Source organism: Carlito syrichta, unplaced genomic scaffold (assembly GCF_000164805.1).
Source record: "Carlito syrichta isolate Samal-C Ts95f unplaced genomic scaffold, Tarsius_syrichta-2.0.1 Scaffold301546, whole genome shotgun sequence".
NCBI lineage: Eukaryota > Metazoa > Chordata > Mammalia > Primates > Tarsiidae > Carlito > Carlito syrichta.
The window spans coordinates 389,808-395,807 of record NW_007245642.1 but is presented as its reverse complement, the minus strand read 5'-3'; the positions used below and the strand labels follow the sequence as shown (position 1 = coordinate 395,807).

Below are 6,000 nucleotides of genomic sequence, written 5' to 3'. Positions count from 1 at the left end.
CAGCCACAGAAAGTGACCCTTGTTAATTTGATCACAGAGAATCAAGCTTCCAATGGGAAAAGTCATGTTGCAAAATATTTGCCTTTCCATTTTTACCTGTCTTTATTTTTTGTATGGAGATATATATTATATCTTTACCGATTCATTTCTTTATATTCCTAGAAGCATAGGAAACATATTCCCCACCACCTTGTATGCAGGTGTGGGCCATACAACCAGATGAGGGCAATAGAATGTTGGAGAAATGATGTACCCCTTTCCTGGTTGACCCCGTCAGAAGACATCTTCCAGGTGTGAACCTCCTTTGTTACTGATGACATGTGGGAATAATTTTGTCCTCGAGAAGAAGAAGTCTGAACCTCTGAGACAATCTTTTTTTTTTTTTTGAGTTGGAGTCTCACTCTGTCACCCAGACTGGAGTGCAGTGGCCGCTCCCGGCTACCGCAGCCTCGACCTGATGGGCTCCAGCGATCCTGCTGCCTCAGCCTTCCAAGTAGCTGGAATTACAGGCATGCGCTACCATGCCCGGCTGATTTTTTGATTTATTGTAGAGATGAGGTCTCGCTGCCCAGGTGGGTCTCGAACCCGCAGGCTCAGGCAATCCACTCACCTCAGCCTCCCAAAGGCGCGGGATTACAGGCTGAGCCACCGAGCCCGGCTTGAGACAATCTTAAAGGAGTTCCTTCCAGGAGAGCCACCTAACCAGGGACATTTGCATTGGAATTTGTGTGGATGAAAATTTTTCTGTACACTGTTGAGACTTTTCATTGTTGAATTTAACAGCTGGTGAGTTTTTTCCCCTAAGCAATGTCTTAAAGAAACGTTTTGTTTTGTTTGGTTTTTTAATTTATATAGGAATGGTGATGACCCTCAAAGCCTGAGTCCCTGTGAAGGAGAGGACATAATATAAAAAATGATTTCAATTACACAGTAGCTTAAGAAATACTAAGTTGAGTCAATCATATAATCCCTCTAAATCCAATCCTTTTCTTATCCTGCCTTCTTTAACCTCCAAATCCAATCATCAGTGGAGAAAGCTATTTCTGGTTAGTCTCATGTACCTGCCGAAACTGTGACTGAGAACGGCAGAGGCAGCAGGGCCATTGGTCTGAAGAGCTGTGAAATTGGGTTGGAGTCTCCGTGGTGCCACTGAGCAACTGTGGGACCTCGAATAAGTTATTTCCCTCTTTACATTATAAGAACAAAGAGACACTTTCCATATCAAGAATTTGAATTAGATTATATCTGAGTTCCACTGTACTCCTCACACAATATTGTTAGACTTAAATTCTCAGATTCAGAGCTCAAAACCCAGCAACCTTTGAATGTGATGTATTTTATTTGCATTGCATCATGTCTTAAAATTATGGAAATTTCATATTAAAACTCAAGTTTATATATGTCCTTTCTCATATGACAAGTAACTGGAGCTGAGTAGTCAGCTCCCCTGTTTAGATGTGCTATGTATTCTCTGTTTGTCACAGTCCCCACTACTCCCTAATGTTACACATTGGCCTATTTCTATTTACCTGGCCACTTGTAGACATTGGAGTATGCGTCATGGTTGGAATTAAATTTAGCCTTTCTCAGACCTGCCAAAGCCAAGGATGTAGGAAGAAAGTGAATACTGACATAAAGCTGGAATACAAACTTGGCAAAACCAGGGGATTCTATGAGCTAAGGGTGGAAGCCAATCTTAAGAGCAAGCATCAAGGTCTGTATCCAGGTGACAACCTAGAGAAAGGTGATATGTTTAAACAAAATCATTGCGGTAATTCATAAACAGTTTCAAATACACTGTAGTGCCTTTGCCACATCCTTGCTATGTCAAGTATCTTAAACTCTCAAGCTTTTCATCCACAAAAAAAAGGAAGAAAGCAAAACCATGGAGACCGTAACAAGATCACTGGTTGCCAGGGGTTGAGGGTTGGACAGAAAGCAAGAATAGTCCAAGCACAAAGCATTTTTAGTGCAGTGAAAACATTCTGTATGATACACATGTCCAAGTCAATAGAATTTACAGCACCAAGAGTGAATCCTAACGTAAACTATGGACTTTGGATAACTCACATGTGTCATTGTATGTTCATCAGTTGGAATAAGTGTACCACTCTCGTAGGAAATGGTGATAATAGCGGGGGCTCTGCATATGTGGGGACAATGAGAATATGAGAGTATATGAGAAGTGCCTTCCTCTCAACTTTACTTTTGAACTTAAAGCAGCTTTAAATAAAAAAGGCTTTCATTCTTTTAATTAAAAAAAAAAGAATTATATACATCTCTTAGGGCTGTTTTGAGAATTAAATGAGATGGTTAATATAAAGCACAGGACCTAGGACATAATAGCTGCACTATAAAGAGTAACCACCATTGCCATTATCACAATTCGTAAATGTTATTTTTAGGTATATAACAATGATGCGTGATTGAGAGTGGAGAGATAAAGATGGAGTAGACTGGCCTTCATTACTGGTAGCTGGGAAGAACTCAGAGAAACTTCCAATAAAGAAGATAAATTTGCCAGCTCATACTTATTATTGTACTTAAGGCTGACACCCAGGCGAATCCAGGCAACCTCAAAACATCAAGTCAATTGGGTGCAACCAGGTTTTCCCTTGCCCAGGAGCTTTCAGACTCTAGACCACTCGTCTGAGAACATTTCTCTTTCAAATTGTATTTTGATTTTTTTGCATTCATATTATAAAATTAGAGCAAGAAGGAAAACCACAATGAAGAATGTTTTTAAAAGACTAATAGTATTGATTAAGCGCCCGTTGTTTAATCAATGCACCATGCTTTAACCAAGTGCAGTGATAACGAAATCTGATTTTAAAAAAAAGATTGTAGCTTTTTTCTGTTTTGTTTTCATCAGCACACATTAAAATATGAAATCCTTTTTCAACTAATTTGGGGCTCACTTTGCTGCCTATTTGTTCTACACTAACATGAATTTCACATGAGAAGACATCATCATGCTGTGTTCTTCAATATTTCATGCCCAGTGCCTAAAACAGTACCTGGTGCCTTTACATGGGGACATACATAATTGCTGAATGCTCGAGTTAATTAATAAAGAGTGAATGTGTGAATGAAAACTGCCTAGAGATAACTTTGTTTCCTGGCATGCTGCTTCTAAGTCCATACTCGGTCTACTTTTTTTTTTAAAGATGTAGAGTACAATTAATACCTAATTAATATCTAATTGTAAAGATGTGGAGTATAATTAATACATAATTAATTAATACCTAATGTGGATTAGGTAGATAAGTGGTCATTTTACAGGTAAACTTTGGATCTCCCTTGGGTCCACACTTCACCTGTTTGAGCTCATGTACACTTATTGATGTTATGTTCTCCCCCCACCCTCCCCTGGCAGTTTCCCACTACTGCCAATCCCGTTCTTATAGTATTATGATAAATGTTCAGGATCTACTTATGAGTGAGAATATGTGGTACTCAGTTATTTGTTTCTGCAATAGATCACTGAGTATTATAAACTCTAAATCCATCCAAGTTACTGCAAAGTCCATAATTTTGTCCTTCTTTATGACTATGTAGTATGCCTTTGTGTATATATACTATATTTTTTTTATTCAGTCCATTTTGATGGGCAGTACAGTTGGTTCCATGTTTTTGCTATTAGGAATAGTGCTGTAATAAACATGCAAGTGAAAGTATCTTTTTTATAAAATGATTTGAGTTCCTCTGGGTGTATTCCCAGAAGAGGACTTGCTGGGTCATATGGAAAGTCGATTTTTAAATTTTTTTAGGAATCGCCACACCATTTTCCACAGAGGTTGTATTACACTCTCACCAGCAGTGTAGAAGTGTTCCCTTTTCTCTGCATCCTCTCTAGCAACTGTTGTTTTTTGAGTTGCGGTTGATGACCATCATGACTAGAGTTAAGTAGTATCTCAGTTGGTTTCAGCTTGCTTTTCTTTGTTGATTAGTGAGGCTGAACACTTTTTTTAATGTATCTGCTAGCTGCTCATATGTCTTATTTTAAGAAGTGTCTATTCATATCCTTTGCCCACTTTTTAATAGGGTTTTTTGTTTTTTTTCTCTTGGCACATTGAGTTCCCTGCAGATCCTAAATGTTAGGCCTTTGTCAGATATACAATTGGCAAACAGTTTTTCCCATTCTGTGGGCTGTCTCCCCACTCTCTTGATGGTGTCCCTTGCTTTGGAGAAGCTTTTGGGTTTGATTAGATTCCATTTATCTATCTCATCTTTTATGGCATGGGCATTTGTGATTTTTATCAGGAATTGATTGCCTATTCCAATTTTCATAAGGGTGTCTCCTACGTTTTATAAGATTTTTATAGTTTGAGGTTCTACATTTAGGTCTTTGATCCATTTCGAGTTGATTTTTGTGTATGGTGATAGGTAGGGGTCTTGTTTTAATCATATGCATGTGGTCAGCACTGAATAGGTTCTTTTCTCCCCAGTGGTTGGTGATGGAAGCTTTGTCGAAGATGAGTTGGTTAAAAAACTGAGATTTTGCTTCTGAAATCTCTATCTTGTTCCATTGACTTATATGCCTGTTCTTGTACCAATATCAGGCTGTTTTGATTATTATAGCCTTAAAGTTTAAAGTCTGGACCAGTGGAACAAGTTAGAGATTTCAAAAGCAAAGCCTCAATTCATCTACCAACTCTTCTTCTACAAAGCCCCCACAAATAACCACTGGTCTATATGTTTATTCTTGTATCAATACCAGGCTGTTTTGATTATTGCAGCCTTATAGTAAAGTTTAAAGTCTGGAAGTGTGATACCTCCCATTTTGTTTCTTTTGCTAAGGATTGTTTTGGCTATTTGTGGTCTTTTATGTTTCCATATGAATTTCTGTATTGTCATTTCCAGGTCTGAGAAGAATGATGATGGTAATTTAATGGGTATTGCATTGAATTTGTAGATAGTCTTTGGTAGAGTGTACATCTTAACAGTGTTGATTCTTCCAATCCATGAGTATGGAACATTTTTCCATTTGTTTGTGTTTTCTCTGACTTCTCTGGGCAGTGTTTTATAGTTTTAATTGTAAAGGTCTTTCCTCTCACTGGTCAGGAAGATGCTGTACACTTGGTCTACTTTGACCACAAAGGTGAATGTGAGAGACTGAGCAGTGTAACTATGAGAGGCAAAGACAGCATAGATGGGCATCCCATCCCTTTCTGCTAATTATGATCATTTCATCCTTCCAAAAATGTCTCCTCTTGTAGATTTTAAACACTAATGATATTAGTTGTTGCTATCATCTTTTTTGCTAGAAATCCTTGTCTGTGTGCTATTTGTGAAGTATCAGAAAGACAATGTTTCTAATGCAGAGGCATCTACTACCTCAGCTAAAAAGCCTCTTGGACACTTCATCTTGGGGCAAAAACACTCACAGCCATGACTAGCCTGCCGTGAGTATGAATCAAATTTGAAAGAATGGCAATCCAGGCCGCTATTCTTATCTGGTTGTCTTACACCAGAAGTTTTTACTGACTTCACTGCAATGGAAGCATTAAATTAAAGATATTCTCACATCCGTGCTCCCATTTGGTCCTCAAAGAACTACATTCACTAGAGTAAGTAGTGTTAGGTTTCACTTTACAGGTCACAAAATAAGGGCTCAAGAGCCAAAGTGACTTGTCTAAGGCCATCAGCACAGGTAGAGCTCAACACTTGAATTACATTTTTAAAGAATCATGCAGCATCTTGGCCTCTTCATTATTTCACACAGAAGTAATGAAGCCTTATTATGTTCTGGGTCCTCAAGTAAATATAAGAGTGCAGAGGCAGGCAGCTTGATGTGGGGAACAGAATGCAGATTTTAGTATTGTAGAGACCTGAGTCTTAATTCCTAGGCAAGTGAACAGAGTCAAATTTCTTAGCATTCTGGAGGCTCTCTTTTCTCCTTTGTAAAATAGAAACACTAATATCTGGCAAGTATCTTTCCGTTAGAGGTAAAATAGATAATGTGCACAAGGTGTTTTGCATAGTGTTGTCCCTTCCTGC

At 38.4% G+C, this 6,000-nt stretch overlaps 1 pseudogene; it reads left to right on the top strand.

The window, feature by feature from the left end:
- The first annotated feature begins 1,560 nt into the window (after positions 1 to 1,560).
- The window catches only part of LOC103257120, a 56,249-nt pseudogene continuing 51,809 nt past the window's right edge, over positions 1,561 to 6,000 (top strand).